Here is a 13,807-nt window from a genome sequence, read left to right as displayed (position 1 = left end):
AAACAGGAGGCCTAACCTCTTCACATACAACCTTCAACCAACCCCACTATCTTTTGCCCTGAGTCTTACCCTCACCTTCTGTAGTAAATGGAACCTCCAAACCCTTCATCACTAATCTCCCCTTTTTGGTTTTCCCCTTTGCAAAAACTTAGAATACAAAGCCTTCCACTTAACCAAGTCAGGTAATATTCCTCTATATAAATTTGCTAAAATATTCATCTACTATTGCCTCCTTTTTCTAATCTCTTTGCCCGTGTAGATTTATAAGATTTACACTTTTCCGTTATTCCTGTGCTACCATTTTAATGAAGTATCGAGAGAGAGAACAGATAAATGTATGTGAACAAGAATTTCATGTTTAACAAGGAAAACCATTTTTATAGAATAATTTCGTTATTTTCATCATTGCCCTGGGAATGTTTAACAAAGCTTATTAATCTGAAAATTTCACAACATTTGAAATTTTAGTCATTGCTTTTTAAAAAGCCCCAGTACTGTATTAACACAGTTATTATTTAAGAGTTTTTTAACTTAATATTTTCCATAAAGTACATTTCAGATAAGTGAATTATGTTCTCACTGATTCATATTCTCACTAATGTTCAAATTAAATTGGAAATGTTTCCCTGAGAGGAAAAAGGTTTAACCAGAGTACAATAAAATCATTTCCAGTCTTTTAAATTTTAACATCATCGTGAAAGAAAACATGTTTCACAGAAATGTTAACAGAAATATGCAAATTTATTACATACATACAATAAATAAAATGGCACAATAAAGGAAAAATGTAAGTACCCAAAACTAGTGGAACCATTACTGTTGTTCACCATTCTTCACCTATTGTATCCACCACATGATAGCCCTTCCACAAAAGACCTAAAACATTAGTATTTTTATTTTACTTCATTATTCTCAAATACATTCTAAATGAAGAGTCTATAGCAGGATTGAAACAGATGTAGAAACAGCCAGGAAACTTCATAGAAGCTCTATCACTTTAAATAAGCTTGACAGAAAATGCTGTTGTTATTTTTTGGAATAATAACAAAAAGGCATGTTAGGTATCTTAATTTCTGTGGCACAAATTCTCCTCTTTTAACTTTTTAGAAAATAATTACACAGTCCAACTTACCTTCCAGAGAATAATCTTATTTTGTTAACAAGATACTGACAATCTATATTAGCATCCAAGACACCTTATCAATATCAAAAGAGCAAAATCATTTAAAATGTGCTGGATTGGATCAAGCCATGGAATAAATCTATCTTAAGCTAAAATTTAGAACCAAATAACAGATGTATCAATTCTTCAAAACAACACCAGAATTTGACTGTTTCTACAATATAAACAATCAATGACCCATGTTGTTGTGCTCATTTCCAAATACAAAAACAAAGGCTAGAAAAAATTAAATGACTCATCCATAGCCATATAACACAGAGCACTAGGACAAGGCTCTCCTTTGTGCATCCATTTGCTTTCATTTAAACGGTGCCAACTCTTCTACTTTCTTTTAAAAATCCGTTTCTATCAGAGCCTGCTGTTAGAAATATTATGTCACAAGAAAACTCTGCATTTTAATAAATATTACATAACATCCAGTTTTTGTTCCCCGAAAAAAGATTCACGTATACACTGCAATATGTATTCCTCAAAGCCACTTAGAAATACCAGTTAATGTGGCTCAAAAGAAATCTTTAAAAATACTCAAACCATATGCTTCTGCTTTACAAGTATTCACACAGATCCTCACAAAAGATCAGAGTGGAAATAATTTTTTCATTCTTAAATCAGCTGAAAAAAAATCAGTCTCCTTGATGAAGTACTCTTTACTGATGGAACACTCAAGAGAAAAGGATTTTAGCAGAATCTTTGTTTTATCACTAAATCCCATTTTTTTAATACTTAGTATATAGCACATTTTATCACATTTAGAGCTATTATAATTTTAAATTTTTTTCAGATACTTAATCAGATTTCACAGCAATTATAATTTTATCCCAGCATTAACTGGATCATAAACATTATACATACTAAGTTCAGTAATTCTCTAAAACATGAAATCTCACCTAGGAAAATCCACAACTGAGCCACAGATAAAAATAAGAAATTTAACAAACAAAAATTTTCTAATTGCATCAACTGTGTTTTACAGTTAAAAATATAGCCATTATGCTACTGCAGGGGAAAAATAAATCTAGTAATTAAAAATGTCCTATTAGGTAAAGAAAGAGGGGATAAATGGTGATGGAAGGAGACTTGACTTGGGATGGTAAACACACAAGATAATATACAGATGATGTATTACAGAATTGTATACTTGAAACCTACATAATTTAATCAGCCAGCCAATGTCACCTCAATAAATTCAATTTTAAATTGTTTTTTAAAATGTCCTTACATCTACATAATTATATCTGTATTAACTTTATAATTTACTATAATCACAAAAAACTCCTGAAACATACAAGGATAAGCTCATATAAAATTAATGTTATCAAGTATTCAATATTGTAACCAAAAAAAAAAAAAAAGCAACCTAAAATGAGATACCACTTTCACAGAAGAATTAGAAAAATATTTTTATTGTAATATAACCAACACTAAAAAAGTTACAGTGGAACTTATATCACTAAGCATGGTTATGAAAAAATGTAAACTGATAATTACAGTTTTGAAAAGCAACATGGCCAAGAGACGAGCAAGTGGCATTGTTCCCTCTTGGACCCCTCCCCAACAGAGAGCATCACAACTCCGCGACCTGGCTTGCCCCACCATGGTGAATACCTAAGGCTCCCCACCTTCCAACATAACAGGCACACCTGGACAAAGAAAATGGGCCAAATGAAAGAACAGATCAAAGCTCCAAACACAGAACTAAGTGTTCAAGAGATAGCCAACCTATCAGATGCACAGTTAAAAACACTGGTAATCTGGATGCTCACAGAGATGGTTGAGTATGGTCGCAAAATAGACAAAAAAGTGAAGGCTATGCAAAATGAAATAAAGAAAAATATACAGGGATCAATAATGCAGGGAACCAATAATACAGGGAAGGAAACCAGGACTCAAATCATGACTGGGAGCAGAAGGAAGAAATAAACATTCAACCAGAACAGAATGAAGAAACAAGGATCAAAAAAAATGAGGAGAGGCTTAGGAACCTCTGGGACAACTTTAAATGTTCCAGCATCTGAATCATAGGGGTGCCAGAAGGAGAAGAGGAAGAGCAAGAAATTGAACACTTATTTGAAAAAATAATGAAGGAGAACTTCCCGAACCTGGCCAAGGAAAAAGACTTCCAGGAAACACAGGAAGCTCAGAGAGTCCCAAAGAGGCTGGACCCAAGGAGGCACACACCAAGGCACATCATAATTACATTACCCAAGATTAAAGATAAGGAGAGAATCTTAAAAGCAGCAAGAGAAAAGGAGACAGTTACCTACAAAGGAGTGCCCGTAAGACCATCAGCTGATTTCTCAAAAGAAACCTTGCAGGCAAGAAGGAACTGGAAAGAAGTATTCCAAGTCATGACAGCCAAGGACCTACATCCAAGATTACTCTATTCAGCAAAGTTATCGTTTAAAATGGAAGGGCTGATAAAGTGCTTCCCAGATAAGGTCAAGTTAAAGGAGTTCATAATCACCAAGCCCTTTCTATATGAAATGTTAAAGGGACTTATCTAAGAAAAAGAAGATCAAAAACTATGAACAGTAAAATGACAACAAAGTCACAACTATCAACAATTGAACCTAAAACAAAACAAAACAAAACAAAACAAAACTAAGCAAGCAACGAGAACAGGAACAGAATCACAGAAATGGAGATCAGAAGGGAGGGGGAGGGGAGAGAATGGGGGAAAAGGTACAGGGAATAAGCAGCATAATTAGTAGGTACAAAATAGACCAGGGGAGGTTAAGAATAGTATAGGAAATGGAGAAGCCAGAGAACTTATATGTACAACCCATGGACATGAACTAAGTGGCGGGGGGTGCTGGTGGGACAGGGGGTGCAGGGTAGAAGGGAATAAAGGGGAGAAAAAATGGGACAACTGTAATAGCATAATCATTAAATATTTTGAAAAGCAACATGGCTCTATACATATAACAAGAGTCTCAAGAATGTTTAGAATTTTTGCTCTAGCATTCGTATTTCTAGGCATCTATACTTAAGAAAATAATCAGAATTTTACCTGTTAAGATATTTTGTGAAGTAGTACTTACCAAAATAAGAGAAGGAAAAGGGGAGAAAAAATGGAAGAAAACAGAAAAAGAAAAAAACTTAGAAATAAGCTAAATGTTTAATAATAAAGGGTAATTAATTAACTAAATTATACTATGTTGTAATTCAGCATTGGGGAAGTCAACAACCACAGGTTTGATTATTCAATAAGAGCTACTCCGAAAAACTATGACATATACTAGTGATTAATAATGGGGCAATATCTATTTAAAACTGTCATTGTGAGGATTAAGTGAAATACCATCTATCGCAACAATTCTAATATGCACTTTTTTTCACATGCTACATTTTTAAATGTAAACTGGTAATTATAGTTTTTTAAAACTAAGATGCATTTAGCAATAATGGTGTATCATTCCTTAGCTGGCTGTTTTATTTTATTTTTTTCTTTTTCAGCAATGTGTGTTATGTGCTGTTGAGTCAGCTCTGACCCCTGGCGACTCTGTGAATGAATGATGCCTACCACGTCCTGTCCTCAACAGCCCTACTCAGCTCCGGCAGACGCATGCCTACGGCCTCTTTTGTGGAGTCAGTCCATCTTATACTTGGTCTTTCTCTCCTCTTTTCCTGCTGCCTTCTGTTTTTCCCAAAATTATCATCTTATCCAAAGAACCCTTCCTTCTCATGATATGCCCCAAGTAGGTCAATTTCAGTTGTGTCATTTTTGCCGTCAGCAATGTTTTGCATTATTTCAGGATTTAGCTCCAGAACCCACTTATTCATCTTTCCGGTGGCCCACAGTACCTGTAGAGCCTTACTCCAGCTCCTTATTTCCAATGAAACTATTGTTCTCCTATCAGCCTACATCACTGTCCAACTTTCACATCTGTACCTAGTAATTAGGAAAACAAGAGTGTACATGATCTTAGCCTTGGTCTCTAATGACACATCTTTGCTCTTGACAATCTTTCCTAATTATTCCACTGCTGCCCTCCCGAGTCTCAAATTTCTCTTGAGTTCTTGACTGCAATCTCCATCCAAATTGAGGTCTGAACCATGATAAAGCAAAATCTGTAACAATTTCAGCGTTTTCACTCTCTGTGTTGAAGTTGTGTATTTCTTCTGTAGTCTTAATTTCTGTCTTCTTGATGTTCAGATGCAGTCCTGCTGTGGCACTTTCTTCTTCTGCTTTCATCAGAAGTCATTTGAAATCATTGCTACTTTCTGCAAGTAAAAAGTGGCATCACCTGTCTATCTTAAGTTACTGATATTTCTTCCACTGATTTTCACTCCTCCTTCCTGGGTCTAGCTCACTTTTTCATATAATATGTCCTGCATACAAATTAAACATATAGGCAGATAAAATGTACCCATGTCAGACACCTTAGCCTATTGGAAACTATTCTGTCTCCATATTCTGTCCTGACAGTGACTTCCTGTTCACAAAACAAGTTACACATCAGGACAATCAAGTCTGGAAGCACTCCCAGTTCTTTCAGAGCAACCCACAGTTTATCATGATCCACACAGTCAAAGGCTGTACTGTCCTGTTGTCTGTCTGTAAGACATAAACTAACCTTCTGAAATTCCCTGGAGCAAATGTTCACAATTAGATTGGAGTGCTTCTTTTTCTGAATCCAGCTTGAACATCCAACATTTCTTCCTCCACATATGGTAGAAGCCTTTGTTGTTTCACCTTGAGCATCACTTTACCTAACTGTAAAATTAGAGCAACTGTCCTAATAGTTACTGCAAAAATTGGCATCTCCTTTCTTTAAGACTGGGATATAATAATTGTGAACCTTAGAACTAATGGTTATGAGAGTGTAATTGAGAGTCAACAAAACCTGGCACAAATTTGAAAAGCATAAACATACTTTGAGACTGGTGACCTACAACTAATCATCTACATAGCAAGTGAGTGTACAGATCTCTCAGCATCTTCCTTCAGTTCATCAGTTATACCTACTTTTAGCATACAGAGTAACTCTATCATTGTTATTAAAGTATAAATTGCTTATGAAGGAATATCATATTAAGCATTAATTTCTTCATTTGTTTAACAACATGGCAAAAGCTTATTTCTTTATGTAACTACTTTCTCTAAGTCCCTTTCTCAGATCCACACTCCCCATTCACTCTCAACTACTTCAAGCTCCCCCAAGGACCCCAGGCTGACCCAATCTCCACATCTTTGTTCAAACTGCTTCCTTTGTTCTGCCATCACCTTTTCTTGAGGTTTCTCCTGCCTCAGCCCAATCTCTTCCTACCACTCTTTCTAATCTTTGTCCCCACTTTATCCCACATATACTCTTCCAACAGAACCTGAGTAAATGTTATTACTAATATTTACTTATGTTCTTCTCACTAAACTGAAGTACACTAACGTTGGATATGCATACTCAATCCAAGGATATAATAAAAACTTCTATAAATGTTGCATGCACAGTAGAGTTTAGTGTGCACCACAGATAACTTGCAGAACTAACTGTATCCTGGATACTCTGAAACATTCACACAGGCACTGCAAACAAATTTTTAGTCCTACATGTTTATGCCAGAAAGTTAAAACATAGTTCAACTTTTCTTATATATTTAATGTATCCATTATTTTCTCAAAAGAAAATGATTGAGGAATTAACATGACACATCTTATACAGCCCTCGTGCAAAGAATAACAACTCATCCTAAAGGTAGGGTAAGCTTAGTAATAAAATTAATGAATATAGATACAAAAATCCTAAACAAAATATTAGCAAACCAAATCCAGTAATAAATCAAAAGTATAGTATATCACAACCATACCTGGTTTATTTTACGAAGGCAACTTTGTTTTAATATTCAAAAAGTCAATCAATAAAAAAACAAAATTATTACAAATAGAAAAAAAAAAAAAGCACAGAAAAAGAGGTTCAACATTATAACCATTAGAGAAATGCTCATTATAAACCACAATGACTTTTTTTTTAAGTTGGTGCATAATGATAGAGTACGCATGTGAGGTCATCGCAAGGGCAGGTGGGGTCAGACAGTTTGAGCAAAACGAAAACAGAACGCAAGCCTGCACTGGCAGTGGAAATAGTTCCATCCAGAGCCAAAGGTGGCAGTGAACATACATTCAACATCAGTCACCAGTGATAACCTAAGTCAACATGACATGCTGGCCTGGATCAATGAGTCATTGCAGTTGAATCTAACAAAGATCCAATAGTTGTGCTTAGGGGCTGCCTACTGTCAGTTTATGGACATGCTGTTCCCTGGCTCCACTACGCTGAAGTAAAATTCCAAGCTAAGTAGGGACATGAATACATCCACAACTTCAAAATACTACAAACAGGATTTAAGAGGATAGAAGTTGACAAAATTATTCCTGTGGACAAATGAGTAAAAGGAAAGTTTCAAGACAATTTTGAATTTTTTCGGTGGTTCAAGTTTTCTGATGCAAACTATGATGGAAAAAACTACGACCCTGTAGCTGCCAGACAAGGTCAAGAAACTGCAGTGGTTCCCTCCCTTGTTGCTCCAGCTCCGAACAAACCCAAGAAACCTCTCAGTACCAGCAGTGCAGCTCCGCAGAGACCACTGCAGCACACAGAGCTAATGCAACCTCAAAGGCCGGCCTGGGTGTGGTGCAAAAAGAATCCCAGTGTGAGCACTGGGGACGATGGAGCAGCCGAACTGACACCGCAGGTCAACGTACTGAAACGTGCCGTTGCAGACTTGGAGAAAGAGATTTCTACTTTGGAAAGCTAAGGAACGCTGGACTTACAGGCCAAGAGAACGAGGAGGAAAATAAACATGTATGGCAGAGGACTGTGGACATTCTCCATGCCACAAATGAAGGCTTTGGGATACCTGATGAAGGAGCCCACAGGAGAAAACAAGAAGAATATTAGCAGCCTGGACCAGCAGAGCAACTTCTGAATTCTTCACTACAAATCATGTGCTTAACTGTAAAATAGTCCCTTTTATTATTCTTAGAGGACTCACTGGTTTCTTTTCATAAGCAAAAAGTACCTGTTCTTAAAGTGCACTGTGCAAAGTCTCACTCCTCTTCCATTAATTTGGAGTTACAAGCTTTTACCCCGTAACAGAGCAGTATTAACTTCTAGTTGGTTCACCCAGGGAACAAAGAGGCTGACCATGGGCTCACCATACGGATGCTGGTAACACTGATTGCTGGAGAGGTGTTTTTATGTGATACACTGAAGTGGAGAACTTAATGGAGAAATGTAAAGACTGATTTGAATTTAAAACTACTGTGAAATCTTCGCAGAGAATGTCTTAATAAATAAATGCCTTAAGAGTATTTAAAATATGCTTCCATATTTCAAAACATAAAATGTAACCTGAGAAGAGAGTCTCTGTGTTGCCCTGGTGTCTGGGAAAGAAGGGCCAGACCTTGGAACTTTGAAACCTGCTGTTCACAGGCCTTGCAGGGCTGCTTGAATCTTCATCACAGGCCTAACCTTGGCCCAGAAGGAAAGTTTAAAAAGTTGCTCTGTAAAGCCATTTGATGACCTTCACCAACTGCATCTCGGCTAAGAAGCAAGAGGCGTTTTGCCTGAATGAATAGAGGGTGTGCTGCAGCCCTGAGATACTCTAGTTGAATAGCAAGATTTTCACTACGCATTTCTCTAACAATTTTCCCAATTACCTCTGAATTTTCTATGCACTATGTCGTTTTGGGAAATGAGATATGTTTGGATTTTAAATCTAACTACTATTTTTGGGACCTTGTCCACACTTCTAGGATTTGAATGGGGTCCATGTCCCATTTTACTGTCTTTTAAGTTTACATTTAATGTGTTTATCTGCTTCCCTTGCCCACTGGGGACTCCTCTTTGACTACTTAGTCTACTGCTTAGAGTGGAAGTTCAACAGGTAGGTGTTCATGCTGCAAGTTCCTTTTGGACCCCTGACAAAGAGAGTGATCAGTGAAGGCCATCAGTACTTTGGGATCTGCAAGGCTGGGTGTTTTGGGTACCTACTGTTCACAGCCCTCCACTGTTATCAGTACACTTTGCCAGTGCACTAATCTCTTTAGAGATAAAATTTGTTAGTGTGTTACTAAATGTTAATTTTCTTTTACAGAAAATACAATACCGTGTCTAAATTAATTATTAATATTTAAAATATTTCATTTCTTAACACTCTCTCACTTCCTTTGCCCACAGCCTACTCAGTTCTTTTGTTTGGCAGAATTCTGCAAAATGTGTGTCACACACTAATGAGATTGTTCAGCCCCTGATGTGTTTGCATTGATTTGTTTCTGGTGGTAGTTTGCCCTAAAATGTTTGTAGAAAGCAGGTATTTTATGATAAATTGTTGTGTAGTGAATGCTCTGGGTAAATAAAATTCGGAGGAAGCACAGATTCAGTAATTAACAATGCCAAAAATGCAAGTAACTAGCCACCATTCAAATAACAGTAATGTTATTTGTTTTTTATAGCCTTTTAGACTTCTGTTGCCCTAAAATTAAATAAAGAGGCAAAAAGCATTTACCATTCACAACAGCATCAAACAATATCAAATATCCACAAATAAATCTAATTTTAAAATATGCGCATCTCCCTAAAGATACTTATTAATTACAAAGCAGAAAACAGTAACTCTATATATAAGGAGGCAGACACTCCCTTAACCAAATAAAACTCCTTGTACGTCAGACCACTTCTGTGGTACTCTTGCCAAAATGTATAATCTCAATCTTATCATGAAGAAATATTAAACAAGCCCAAATAGAGAGTCCTTATACAACATAACAAGCTTAAATTATTTAAAAGTTTCAACATCATGAAACACAAAGGAAGGTGAAGAACTGTTCCAAATGAAAGGAGACTAAAGCAACTTGACAACTGAATGCAATACATGATCTGGGATTTACATTTGCTATGAATAATATACTTAAGACAATTCATGATTTCCAAATGAAGTCTACAGATTTTAAATACTACTGGTAAGTGTTACCTGTGGTCTTATGGGGTAATAATTTTTAAATTAGGAAATGCAGACTGAAAGTGTTTAGGAGTAAAGAAGCCGGTGTAAGTACACAACTTACACTCAAAAAGTTCTAAGTGTCAGGTGTGTTTATACATAGAAAGAGAACGAGAAGGGTAAAGAAAATGTGGTAAGGTGTTCATTTAAGGAATCTGGGTGAAGAGCAGGGATTTTGGTAGAGTATTGTTCTTGTAATTCTAAAAATCTGAAATTAGAACAAAGAAAAAGTTAAAAAGAAAAAAATGTAATATAAGACAACTACAGGGAAAACTATGAAATTTTAAAACATCATTCAGAGAAATTAACGAAGACAAAAGTAGATTAAACAATACACTATGACAATAAGACAATTCCCTCCAAAGTAATCTCTAGGTTCAATACAACCTCAACTAAATTCCTGCAGATTTTTTTCGGGGGGAATTTGGAAAGCTGATTCTAAAATTTACATAGAAATGTAAGGACCAAGAAAAGCCAAAATCATCTCAAAAAAGAGCTAGATGGGAAAATAAGATTTAGACTAAAACTCCAATAATTAGATAGTATGGAAATAGCACCTGAATAGACAAATAGACCAATGAAACAGAACAATGATCCATACATATATTAATACATAATTCACCACAAAAGTAGCAATGCAGAATAAAAGCGATGCAGAGGAAAGACTACTTTTTCAATAAAGGCTACTAGGAAAACTAGATATACATTTGGAAAAAATTAAATATGAGTCCCACCTCAATCATGGCCAAAAATTATACACCGGGGGGGGGGGGGGAAGATAGGGGAGTTTATAAAACTACATGTAAAAGGCAAACAATATAGCTTCTAGAATTTTATCCAGTAGATTATCTTCATGACCTAAGAATACGGAAAAACTTAAAACGGGGAAAAAAATGAACCAAAAAGTTACTCCTTACACCATTACACTTGTATCTCCTTTAACAGTTCCAAGACTTAACAAATCAATCAACAAAGAGCTTTCAGTTTGTCTATAATGGATTCAAACTACAGCAAGAGTTTTCCTCTCAAGCTGGCTGGTACCTTATTCCTCTGCTCCACCCTCTTCTTTGCCTCCTTAAAGCACATACATCCCTTTCACTCTCTTCTGTTCCTTACTGCCCCATCCTATGGTCAGTTGGTCCCCCCCCCCCGCCACTGCCCCCATCTGATTCTACTACTTTACTCCTAATTCTGACTTTTACCTTCACCTCCATTCTCTATGCCCAACCCTAGTTACATCAAACTTCTCTCTTAACCTGCAACTCCTCAAATAAACTCACCCACATTCAGGATCTCTCAATCCACCATACAAAAGGTCCTTCCCACCATGATCCTACTGAAGGCAAACTCTGAAGAACAAAGAACTATATCCACCTCTATTCCTTTTTACCTTTAGGTAGAAATCTGACTTCTCCCTAACATAAAGCCTGCCTTTTTGCCCACTCCTACTGTGAAGATTCACAGATATATATGAAGTCCAAGTGACTGTGTTTCAATCTAGAAGGTAATTTCCAACGCTTTCAAAAATGCTGGCAAACACTAACTGACAATAAAAATGGCTATAACAATGCTTTATTGTCAAAATAATCAATTTTATTGACCACAAGGCCTTGTCTCATTACAGTATGTTTCAGTATTACTGAAGCAAGCAGGATGTTTAAACAACAAGAAATGAGATACCAAATGCCTTCTCAGAGGTAGAAACTACTACCCCTTCTGTAAAATATTTAATTATTGAAATAAAGAGCTCCACCCTGTGAGCTGTCACCAAAATATAGGAAGAGACAAAGTGAGGAATGCTGAAAGCCTCACTTAATAAGGCTGTTTCATGTCCTAATTTCACAAGTGCGTTTACCAGTTCAGTTAACCCAATCATGTAATCCACGCAATAATTTTCATTTCAAATCAAAACAAGACCTTGTACCAGTAAGCTCCTTCCCAAAGGACAAAAGGAAAATAAAACTGGAAGAAAACTAGAGGTACTTTGCGGAAAGAGAGACTAAAAACTATCTGGGTCTATCAAAGACTATATAGCTTGTTCTTTTGTCAAAAGCTAAACTTGCAACAAGTAGAATTCAGAGAGATTCATGAAGACAGCCAGAATCCTTGGTCAAACAAACAGAGAATCTGTTTTCAGCGTAAGAGATAGTTAAGCACAAAAATAATAGATATGGGGCAAGGAAACAAGGACAGGTGGAAAACAGCCTTAAAAGGGAAAAAGGGATAGAAAAGAAAAGAAACATGAATCGAGGGATGAGATATCAGAGCAAGGATGAAAAGTGCAATAACCAGAACCACAAACTGGCTAAGAAAATAGTTATTCACTTAGCATGGTAAACTAAATAAATGAAGGCAAAGAGAAAATTAGAGGAGATTTGTAAAAATCACCATACTAAATTACTCATCATAGGTCTTTTTCCATTTTTCTTTTTAACCAGCTACAAAGAAAATTTAAAACACAAGATTTTGTGGAAGAAGCAGCAATAAGATACCATCATCATCTTGACTATATGTGTAAGAGGGACAGAAACCAAGATAAATCCACAACAACATAACTCTATTTGAAACTGATAATGAATTAAGATAACTAATGAATAATAACTGCATTTCAACCTATTGTTAACTTCCAACAAAATGTGCAGTGCAAATTCAGATCCAAAATGCAGAGGAAATGTATTTATGAAAATTTCGCTAAGTCAAAAAGCTGTGAAACCCATTCCAAAGTCATCTTCAAGTTTACAAGACTCATCTCACTTTAATATTTAGAGTGAGGTTACTGAGAATAATTAGTTTCACTCTGAACTCTAGCACAGCTCCTCATCTGTCCTTGTGCGGTTTAGGTGACACCCCACTCCCCCCATCCCTTTGTCTTATCTTATCTTGAATAGAAACAGTTTCTGCAAGTGACACCAGGGAAACACACGCAATCTTGAAAACCGGGAAAGGAGAGTTATCACCCAGCACAGATCAACACGTCAACCCAATTTTGGAGATGAAGGTCCTCAGACACTATCCCTCTCACTGAACTGAATGGGCCCATTTCTCAAAGGTACCTTCTCCCCTCAGCATGCATTCTGCACACCAAGCACACTAAACACTCACACCCACAATTTGCACTCCTCCTGCCAGAGGCGCCACCCCCCTAGTCTTCACATACTGCATTTCTACTCACTACTTCAAAAATTAAGCAACTCTCACCTCCCTGAAGTCTTCCATTAACCCCTTTTCAACTTCCTCTGCACCTGCTTTTAACTTTATATAGCATTCATTTCTCTCTGCTTTGTTTGATACTTCCTTGTTAAAGTTTAATCTTTCCTTAGAGTGTAAGGACAAGAATTATACCTTGCTTATCCACATACTGCCATCATTTAATGCAATGATGGAAATTATTTAAATCTTTGTTGACTGATCGGATGCAGAGGAAATGCTCCCTTTAACTTAAATGGCAAAACAAAGTATATTAGGTCAGAACCTGTACAAACAACCTACTGTCAGGAGCTAAGAATAAAGTTCCCGAGGAAGCAGATGTGTGCCATTATTTGTTCATCTCCACAGATTTTCAAATCTAGCACACAATTTGTCTATAAAGAACCAAAAAAAAAATCATAATATGCTTAAGTAGAATTT

At 36.3% G+C, this 13,807-nt stretch overlaps 1 protein-coding gene and 1 pseudogene across 2 annotated transcripts in view; one reads left to right on the top strand and one right to left on the bottom strand.

Moving 5' to 3' along the window:
- The window catches only part of MYO6 (myosin VI), a 148,797-nt gene that overhangs the window by 109,645 nt on the left and 25,345 nt on the right, over positions 1 to 13,807 (bottom strand). The gene's annotated exons all lie outside the window — the stretch shown is intronic.
- LOC129066866 (microtubule-associated protein RP/EB family member 1-like) lies at positions 2,688 to 8,079 on the top strand (annotated as a pseudogene).

The sequence above is a fragment of the Pteronotus mesoamericanus genome, unplaced genomic scaffold (assembly GCF_021234165.1).
Source record: "Pteronotus mesoamericanus isolate MK-2021 breed Mesoamerican mustached bat unplaced genomic scaffold, CSHL_Meso_final contig_20, whole genome shotgun sequence".
Lineage (NCBI taxonomy): Eukaryota > Metazoa > Chordata > Mammalia > Chiroptera > Mormoopidae > Pteronotus > Pteronotus mesoamericanus.
Note: the sequence above shows the minus strand (reverse complement) of the source record. Positions and strands in the feature narration are given on the sequence as shown.